This window comes from Triticum urartu, chromosome 1 (assembly GCF_003073215.2).
Source record: "Triticum urartu cultivar G1812 chromosome 1, Tu2.1, whole genome shotgun sequence".
Classification (NCBI taxonomy): Eukaryota; Viridiplantae; Streptophyta; class Magnoliopsida; order Poales; family Poaceae; genus Triticum; species Triticum urartu.
In genome coordinates this window covers 552,086,967-552,097,994 of record NC_053022.1, presented here as the reverse complement: position 1 = coordinate 552,097,994, position 11,028 = coordinate 552,086,967, and the positions used below count along the sequence as shown (strand labels likewise).

The 11,028-nt window shown below is 46.8% G+C and overlaps 1 pseudogene; it reads right to left on the bottom strand.

Moving 5' to 3' along the window:
• Positions 1-8,154: 8,154 nt before the first annotated feature.
• LOC125533312 lies at positions 8,155-8,290 on the bottom strand (annotated as a pseudogene).
• Positions 8,291-11,028: the final 2,738 nt, after the last annotated feature.

The following is an 11,028-nucleotide window of genomic DNA, read 5'->3' as shown; positions in this document are numbered from 1 at the left end:
ATTAAACAAGCATAAAAGGTGTTTTTTATATAATTTACACAATTCACCACCAGAAATAAGCTAAGATACATAAGGGCATGTACAATGGTGCTATCTTAGGAGTGCCAGTAGGATCAATGATGAGGTAGAGAAAAGAGAACTCATAAGAAAAGGCTTGTCTTCTCTTATTTAAGAGAAGACAAGAGATGATCTCTTAGCACAATATGTCTCACCACGTTTTTAGGAATTGCCGGTTATTGAAGATAAGACTAAGAGATGACCCATTGTAAATTCTCTTTTTTGTCATCTCTAAATTAGATGCAAAACTTAAGATAAGACTATCTTATCAACCATTGTACATGCCCTAAGCCTTTACAACCCAATCAAATGAATTCCTCTGTTTTTTTTCTTTTCAACACAGCTTAAGCAGACTTCACTCGGACAACTGGCTTATGCACAAGCTGAAGCTATTCCTAACCCAGACTGGAGTTGTACCCAGGGGTGATTATACTCAACAGGCTTCATCAGGCTCTAGCGTACCCTCAAAATTTGCCACACAAAAAAACACCACCGATGATCAGCACAATAGTAGTTATGTCTGAATCTTGATCTAAGAACCAACCACTACTCCGTGGCTTTGCCCCTAGCATCAGTAAGTGATATGTCTGATTTGCAATAACAACGGGTGATCAACCCTTCCAACGGTGGAGCGGCGGGGCACCATCAACAGCGGTGCCGGCAATGCAGGCCCCGCCCGCGGTCTCTGGTGTGACTCCCAATTTCGCGTCTGCCTCCGAGTTCTCTGTCGACTTTTCTGTGCCATGGTTTTCATGCTAAATGTCCGCCTTAATTCGAAGGGATCATGACGAGGATGCTGAAGCGGACGACGGGGAGTTAACGACGACGATGCAGAGTATATGCCCAAGCGCCACTTCGCTGATTTTGGTGAGCTCTCCCTCTCTCCATCTCTCTGCCCCTTCACGAGGACGATGAGCACCACTACATTTTCTTCTCTACATACTACTCTACTCAACGCAGATAAGCAAACCAAGTATTTGTGAGGCGCAAGCCGGAGCTAGTCCACTGACCACTCTACTTGATAGCCAAGTAGATACACTTATGGTCTTATAGCTTCAGCGCATGCGCAATCATGCGCCCAAAACCATACATTTGTCTTATAGCTTCAGTATATGTGCCCAAAACCATACATTTGTCTTTTGGTTTCACCTATTACCCGTACCTCCAGATTTCTTCCCATACCTGTCACCTGGCCCGGTAAAATATACCCCTCTCAAGCGTAAATTTCAGAACAGTCATAAATATATCAACAGCCTTATGTAATATGCATCCTCTGTTCAAATCATACACATTCACAAAAAAAGAAAGGCAGAGCAAGTGGGGAATTCACCAAATTGGACGCTTCCCTGTCTTTTTCGCAGTCGAGGCCTTTTGTTTGTATTGTCAATGATAGCTAGGGTTCACATGTTATGCACTATTAGCGGATCAACTTAGAAATGCCCATGTGCCAGTCTTATAATACTACTTATCTCTAGAGTTAAGACTAAAGAACAACTCTTGTCTTTAGTCTTGACTGGAAGTGCAGACGGAGCTCATTGTCCTCAATCTGCCTAGCTGCTGCGTGCTGGTATGTACATGCTCGATCATGGTTTTTGGTCCTTAATATCCTCTCTCTAGCATGCTGCAACACATACTAGAGCATGCTTGCATATGTGATATGAGTGTAGTAACAAACTAATCTTAATTGATGTGCCTGCAGGTGGTAGCAAAATGGCTGCAGCATTGGTCGAAGCTTGCGTGAAGTGGTTGAGTGTCTATGTGTACTGCATAGTGCCGCTTCTCACCTTACTCATGCATCTCATCCTCGCCATCTTCTCTGACAGCCGCCGGCGTGAAGGCAGAGGTTGGAAGAGAGTACTCATGTGGGTGGCGTACCAGCTGACGGACTGGGCCCGACTAGGGGTGGAAAGTGGTAGCGGATAATCCGAAATATCCGATATTCGTATTCGAGAAAATGCCTATTCGTATCCGAAACATCCGCGTCCGAACCAAAATAGAAATGGAAATTATCCGTATCCGAATTTATTAAACAAATAAAAATAAAATATGGTAGGAGATTTTGACACAAATATGAATATGGAAATGGATATATCCGTATCCGAATAAGATTATGGGAGGTAATTTTCAAAATTCTAGACCCAGTATTCCAATTATCCAACATAAAAGCCAAATAAGGGGTCAAATTTTACTCTTTATATGATTAAACTTATAAATTATTATGCATTACAATAATATTTATTTATAAAATATCATTGACTTATTGTATGTCACAAGTTGATTATTTTAGGTCACATAGCTATCGACTAATTTACTTGATATTATTCGTATCTGTTCCGAATCAAGAAAATATCCAATACGTATCCGTATTCGAATAATATCCGAGCCGCATCTGTATCCGATAACATCCGTATTCAGATTCGGATTCGTTTTGTAAATATGAAAATGGAAGTGGTAAGAGCACTATCCGATCCGCATCCGATCCGTTTCCACACCTAGGCCCGACATATGTCATCGGCAACCTGTACCTTGAAACCACACCGAGCGAGAAGATGATGGTCGCCTTCTGGGTCCCGTTCCTCCTGCTCCACCACGGTCGCCCGGACAACATCGGAGCCTATGCCATAGAGGACGCTAAGCTCTGGCTGCGCCTGCTCGTGTTAGACATCCCCTTGTCCGTGGGATCCTTCTTTGTTGTATACAGGTATATACTTGCCGAATGCATTGCCGGCTTGTATTTGCGCTGGGCGTCTGGCATCATGTTACCTTTGGGCATTTTGAAGCATCTCGAGAATACTCTGGCGCTATGGCGAAGCGAATTGGGCCACATTCGAAACAGAGGGTTTTTCCAACAAGCAGATGTTCAACCTTGATGATTATAGAGATCAAGAGAAGCTGTCGGAACTCGACGATGAGAAAGCCCTGCTGGTTGCTCATGACCTGTTTGAGATCTGCAAGGGAGCCTTCTGTGATTATCCGTCAAACATAAAATCATGATGACGTCATGAACACGTTCTCTGAAGATAGATGGGGGAGTATGTGCAAGGTCGTGGAGATGGAACTCTCCCTTATGTATGACATCCTCTACACAAAGGCAGCAGTGGTCCACACCTGGCATGGCTACGCTATCCGTCTGGCCTCGCCGCCCCTCACCGCCATCGCGCTCCTGCTGTTTGGTCTCCACTGCAAAGAGAGCATGCCGACAGAAGATGAAGTTATCAGTTATGTATTGCTGTGTATGACCCTCCTCCTCGATGTGAGATGGCTGTTCAGAGCACTAGCGTCAGGCTGGACATATTCATACTTCGAACGTATGCCATGCAATTGGTTGAAGCATGAATTTTGGTGCCAGGGGTAATGGAAGAAGCTCCGAAGGTTTGTCAAGTCGCTGTGTATTTCCCAGCTCTCCTTGTGGTTGTGGACATGTGCATGTCCGGCCCAAAGAGCCCAAAAGCTACAGAAGGTGGTCGGGCATCTTCGGGCAGTGTAACTTGTTGAGCCAGTGCACCGCTGGAAACAGGCACAACCTATACAGCATACCTAGACTGGCGATTGAATGGGAAGGCCACTCGAGTTTGAGGGACTTTCAATGGGAAGACCATTCAAGAGGCCTTGAGATTCCAGACAGTGTCAAGAAGCTGGGGTTCCAAAACATATGGGAAAAGTTATTCCGTGATCCCGTGGAACTGGCGAAACGTGAGCGACAAAGCAACACTGATGATTCACCTCCAAGGCCACCAAACCACGACAAGCGCTGCCCGAGCTGTGGGGAGCTCCCCGACTATTGCACATGTCATCCAACGTCAACGAACCCCGTCAAGGGCTGCTTCGATGTCTCATCGAACCCCGACTATTGCACATGTGTGCATCCAGGGTCACTGGACCCTGGTGGTCATTGCCTTGGTATCCTGTATGGGCCTCCAGGGACGCCATACCCCAGGGAGCGGATCTGCAATGGCATAGATGATGAGCCTGCTCTATGTCCGCAATACCCCAGAGAGTGGTGTAAAAGTATATGGGAAGCGTAGAACCCTTTCTCTCAGACCGCACGTATATATTGGGCAAAAGCCTTGGCATACAAGTTACAGGGGAGATCGAGAGAACGATCAAGAGATCGACCGAGATCGACCGGGGCGGTCGTTACAGAAGGATAAGAGAGAAGAAGGGATAGGAGATAGTACAGAATTTAAACAAACTTCTATCCCTATACAACTCCTATACACGTCTATTCTAACACTCCCTCTCAATCTAAACCTCAATGAGCTTTGCCAAGGTTAAGATTGTACTTAAATTCATTCAACCTTCTCTCTGTAAGGGGCTTTGTAAACCCATCTGCAAGTTGATCTCCTGTGGGGATAAACCGAATTTCCAGAAGCTTTCGAGCTACTCTTTCTCTGACAAAATGGAAATCAATCTCAATGTGTTTTGTCCGTGCGTGGAAAACAGGATTTGCTGAGAGATACGTTGCACCAATATTATCACACCATAATCTCGCAGCCTGTGGAGTTTTAACTCCAAGCTCATAGAGTAATGTTTGTATCCACATCACTTCAGTTGTAGCATTAGCCAGGGCCTTATATTCAGCCTCTGTGCTTGACCTAGAAACCGTGGCCTGTTTTCTTGCACTCCATGACACAAGATTAGTTCCCAGAAACACAACAAAACCACATGTAGATCTTCTATCATCAGCACATCCTGCCCAGTCAGCATCAGAGTATGCAGTAACAAGCATAGAAGAGGACTTGGTAATGTTGAGACCAAGACCTTCTGAGAACTTGAGATACCTTAGAATTCTTTTAACTGCAGTCCAATGAGTAGTTCTAGGTGCATGTAAATATTGGCATACCTTGTTTACTGAATAAGATATATCAGGACGAGTGAGTGTCAAGTACTGCAAGGCACCTACAACACTCCTATAATTTGTTGCATCCTCTGGTCCAAGAACTTCTCCACTTTCCACTGTAAGCTTTTCTGAGGTAGAAATCGGAGTGTTAACAGGCTTACACTTCTCCAATCCTACTCTCCTGAGAATATCAGTTGTATATTTTTCTTGTGAGAGAAGTATGCCATCTTTAACTTGCTTAACCTCTATACCAAGAAAATAGTGAAGATCACCCAAGTCCTTGAGAGCAAACTCCAACTTAAGATCTTAAGCAAGCAAGTGGTGGCATCTGAACTTGAACTAGCAACAATTATATCATCAACATAAAAAAGCACAAAGATAGTGACATTGCCTTTATTAAAGAAGAATAATGAGGTATCTGCCTTGGATGGGATGAACCCAAGACGTTGCAACTGCATACTCAGTCTTGAATACCAGGCTCTTGGGGCCTGCTTCAAACCATACAAAGCTTTATCCAACTTGTAGACATGTTGTGGTGTGCTGGGATTCTCATAACCTGGTGGTTGCCGCATGAACACTTCTTCCTCAATAACACCATGAAGAAACGTGTTCTGAATATCTAGCTGTCTTAAACTCCATCCTCTGGAAACAACAATAGACAAGACAAGTCGAATAGTAGTTGACTTAATAATAGGACTAAAGGTATCTTCATAATCAATCCCAAACCTTTGTTTAAATCCTTTGGCAACTAATCTAGCCTTATACCTGTCTATGCTTCCATCAGACTTTCTTTTTATCTTATACACCCATTTGCAATCAATAACATTGTCTCCATACTTTGGTGGAACCAAGTGCCAAGTCTTATTTTTCATAAGTGCATCATATTCATTATCCATAACTTCCTTCCAATCCTTATTAGCAAGAGCATCATGCAAATGAATTGGTTCACCGGTGGTGGTAAGAAAAGCACGTTTGATTTGGTCATACCTTATCGTACCATCATTGTACTATTTTTCTTTGACGATACCTGACCGAGACCGTGTTTGCCGAAGAGAAGATGTAGGCGGTACAGGAGCAGTTGTTGTCACAGAAAATCCAGCCGTCTCCTGATCCGAGACGGATCCATGCAGCGAACCAGAGCCAGTCGGCTCCTGATCCAAGACGGATCCATGCAACGACTCAGCCGCACGCCCCCGACTAGGCGCGAGAGACGTGGCGGGTGAAGGCGCAGCGGGATTGGCGCGAGGCGACGCTGAGGGACCGGTGGGCGCCACCCAGTCAGCGCGGTCGGCCACCAGGCCAGGTGAGGCCAGGCGCTCGGGGGAATCCACCTGGACGCCGCCAGAGACAGCAGGCTGGGCGGGTGAATCTGCCTGGGATCGCCCGCTGTTAGCCGAATCAGCAACAATTTCCGTGCCTGTTTTGTTGGTTTCCTCACACATAAAATGACAACGTGAATTAGCACAAACATCAACAGAACCAGAATTTTCTTGGGATTTTTGTACATGATCAAGATCATTTAATTCCCCCTCACGATCAGGTAGTGTAGTAGGATCAGAAAGGAGGGCAATTTCTGCACGAAGCAGGGCCCCGCATTGGGATGGAGTTTGGCAAAAGGAAAGAGTGTCTCATCAAAAATAACGTCACGAGAAATATATATACGTCCGGTAGAAATTTCAAGGCATTTATAACCTTTATGAAGATTACTATAGCCAAGAAAAACACATTGAGTGGATCTAAACTCAAGTTTATGATGATTGTAGGGACGCGAATTTGGGTAACAAGCACACCCAAATATTTTGAGGTAGTTGTAATCAGGTTTTTGATGATAGAGACGCTCTAACGGAGTAGTGTTGCCAATAACTTTGCTAGGGAGCCTATTAATAAGATAAGTGGCAGTGATAAAAGCTTCATCCCAGTACTTGAGAGGCATGGAAGCATGAGGTAAAAGAGAAAGGCCAACTTCAACAATGTGGCGATGTTTGCGCTCAGCAGAGCCATTCTGTTGATGAGCATGAGGGCAAGACACATGGTGGATTATTCCAATGCTACGGAAAAAAGAGTGGAGTTTTTCATACTCCCCTCCCCAGTCACTTTGGACTGCAAGAATTTTCCTATCAAATTGGCGTTCAACAAGTTTCTGAAATTCTTGGAAAATAGAGAAAACCTCAGATTTATATCGAAGCAAATAGATCCAAGTGAACTTGCTATAATCATCGATAAAACAGACATAATATTTTTTCTACCAAAAGAATCTCAGGCATGGCCCCATACATCACTGAAAATAAGTTCCAACGGAGCATGAGACACACTAGTTGACTTGGGATAAGGAAGCTGATGGCTCTTGGCACATTGACAAGCTTCACAAACAGACTCACAAACTTGACTAGAAGACAAAGAAAGTTTGTCTTTATTGACTATTTGTTTGACAATGATCGAAGATGGATGCCCTAATCGTTGATGCCATCGTGCCAAGGAGGGCTTGATGACGGAGTAGACGTGACGACGCTTGCGACCTAGTGCTCCGGATGGAATGGGGTAGAGCCCTCCAACACATCTACCGTGATGAAGTAGTTCCCTCGTTGCCCGATCCTTGATGAAAAAATAATGAGGGTGAGTTTCAAAGAAGACATTATTGTCGGTGGCTAGACGAGACATGGATGCAAGGTTCTTGTCAGCTTGAGGAACATGAAGGACATCTCTAAGAACAAGATTATGTTTAAGAGTAGGGGAATTAATAGAACCTTGACCGATGTGACAAATATCCATACCTCCGCCGCTGGCGGTGTGAATCTGGTCGGTGCCATGGTACCGCTCACGGAGGGCGAGGTGCTCGAGCTCGTTTGTCACGTGATCCGTAGCGCCAGAGTCCACGTACCAGACACCGTCACCACACTGGTCACGCATGGCAGCAGCAACATGGCGGGCGTCGGGCACGAAGTCTTCGTCGTAACGATGCCAGCAGTCAATCACCTCATGGCCAAACTTTTTGCAAAGCTGGCAGCGAGGACGGCCACGGGAAGGAGGGCGACGGCCGTTGTTGTTGTTGAAGCCGCCGCCATTGCCGTTGGTGTTGTATCCGCCCCCGCCATGGGAGCCAGAACCCCCACCAGAGCGGGCGGCATCGCCTGGAGGAGCGCCGCGTCTGCGCCCACCGCCATGTTGGCCCTGGTGACCGCGCCCACGGCCGCGACCACGAGAGGCGGAGTTGACAGAGGACTGTCGAAGATCGCTGCCATGAAGGAGGGTGAGGCGGGCATCAAAACTGAGCAGCTGGTTGTAGAGCTCTTGGACGGTGATGGGTTCTACCCTGGCGGCAAGTGCAGATACCACCGGGTTGTACTCCATGTCCAAACCAGCAAGGATTTTGGAGACAATCTCCGGATCAAAGAGGGCCGCAGCCGTGCTTGCGACCTCATCGATGAGACTTTTGATCTTACCAAGATAATCAACCATGGACATGTTACCTTTCTTGAGGTTGGTGAGCTCGATGCGAGTGTTTATCGCTTGGGCTTGACTTTGAGCAGCAAGCATGGCGTGGATGGTGCGCCACACCTCGGCCGGCGTCAGGAGCGTGGCGACCTGAGCAAGAATCTCACGGGAAAACAAACCCATTAAGTATCCTTGAAGTTGTTGCTGTTGTGCATACCAGAGGGATCTTGCAAAGTTGTCGACTTGTTCATCTTTGCCGTCCTTGGTGATGGTGAGAGTGGCCGGCGGTGGCGGGCTCTTCTCATCGAGGTGGTGCTCCATCTGCGCGCCCCTGATCTGCGGGAGCACGATGGCCTTCCAGAGCAGGAAGTTGCCCCTCGTAAGCTTCTCTTGTGGTGGCGATCCAAGGGAGGTGGTATTGTGGGTGGAGGTGGAAGATGATGCAAAGGTGGAGGATGAGGTGGTGGAGAGCGCACCCATGGTGCTCGGCAGCATGGCAGCGGCGGTGGTGGACATGGTCTTGGTCGCGGGGTAGTTAGATGCAATCTCTCTCGATTGGATGAGGAAGAGGCTCTATTACCATGTAAAAGTATATGGGAAGCATAGAACCCTTTGTCTCGGGCCGCACGTATATATTGGGCAAAAGCCTTGGCATACAAGTTACAGGGGAGATCGAGAGAACGATCAAGAGATCGACCGGGGCGGTCGTTACAGAAGGATAAGAGAGAAGAAGGGATAAGAGATAGTACAGAATTTAAACAAACTTCTATCCCTATACAACTCCTATACACGTCTATTCTAACAAGTGGATCTGCAACAGCGTGGAGGATCAGGCTGCTCCATGGCTGCAATACCCTAGGGAGCGGATCTGCATCAGTGTCAACAATGAGCCCCCGAGGCTGCCTTACCCCTGGCAGGTCTGTGCTGGTATTAGAAATGCACCATTTGAAGAAAACGAATACAATGTGCAAGCAAGACCACACCATCACCCTGACGAGCAAGCTGCAGAGTACTCGCTCGAACCCTACGAGCAACAAACTGATCGATGGAGGTATGATCGAGCCCCGCCTGAACCATATGAGCAAGCTAATATATTGAGGCATGTCCACACCAGTTCTAGTTATGCTCGGATCCCGCTGGACACTAAGCGTAAGGGCCAATCAGACGAAGGCCAGCCAGACAAAGATATGGGATTCCCTCCTGAGCTTCAAGAGGCGATCCTCATCTGGCATATCGCTACAAATGTCTTCCTCTCGTACAGCTCCAGCTCCAGCCCCAGCCCCAGGATCACAGGAGAAGAGTCCAAAGAACAAGCAAAGGTGATCGAGCAGATGTCAGATTATATGATGTTCCTCGTCGCTAACCGCCCCGAAATGCTACCAGGACTGACTGTTAGGTACCTAGTACTATATTGACTCAATCACCATGAATTTGCTTACATCTCTCAAGTTACATGGAGGAAGAAGGAGATCAGAGGAGGGAGACGATGAGGAACCAGAGAAGAGATAGAGAGACGCTAGCCAGCCAAGCCAGGCCGAAGCCTTCCGATCCAAGCCACCTCTTCCGTGGGCACCCGTGTGCCTTTTGTAGTTGGAGGCCATCCATCTTCTGGGCCAAATCGATGTGAATAGGGCCGGCCCATAGCAAGGTCGCTGACAATCCCCCCTCCATAAGTTTCGGCTTGCCCTCAAGCCGACTCCATGTCGAACCACCGGGATCCCAAGGAACTTGCATTGCAAACTGAACCCAATCAAGGACCTTCTCATCTAGATCCCAAGCCAGTTGTAGGTCTTGTAACATGAGCACATCAGGAACCAGAATTAGACACAAATCACCTTGTCGACCAATTGTAGGCCACTGACTCAATCTTGTGACAATGTAGTCATCGTCATGACCAATAGGAACTTGGTCGACCAAGACATGGAGGTGGTAGTCTTGGTCGGCACAAACTTGGTCAAGGTATAATGCACCGTCGAAGTAGTGGCCACAACAACATATCAGCGCAACAAAAATCCACCATCCTCGCACCCACTGAACGATCCCCATGAAGTTTGGCTTGATCCCAGGCCGACGACGAGTAAGACCACCAGGGTCCCAAGGCAAGTGCAACAGAGAAATGGTACGGACAACTGAGCTTCTGACCTCAATTTTCAAGCAATAGATCATAGGAGAGCACTCTTCGAACAGTGCTTGGAACCATGGGATCTTCCATTGCATCAGTGCATGACCTTGTTGGTTCAGTTCCGGAGCAGAGAGGTCGACCATTATTTTCATTGGAAAGTTGTCAGGATCACATGCCAGAATTAGAACAGTGCCACCCGTTGCAGCAAACATGAACATTAGTAGTTGCTTCCACTTTCACAGATCACCTCCAGTCCATAAATTTGTACAGGTAAGAATCACCCACTGCACCTTACACATGGAGCTAGTAGTGCAGCAACTCCACCAAGCAATGACGCAAGGAAATTGTTCACTTCCGTGAAGTTCAATAGCTGCATATAATGAAGTACTTCCACCACTACAATATAGCATCACTGAACATAAAGTAGTCAGCTGATCTTTTCTTCCCAGGAGAAGCATTTTCAAGAAGGCCATGGCTTCAGCCTCGCTAGTGCCACCTTCCTGTAGGTTAGCCCAAGGAAACAAATGTTGGGCTAAACCTGTAGCATTCACTTGCAAGAAACTTCCAGAAACATAAA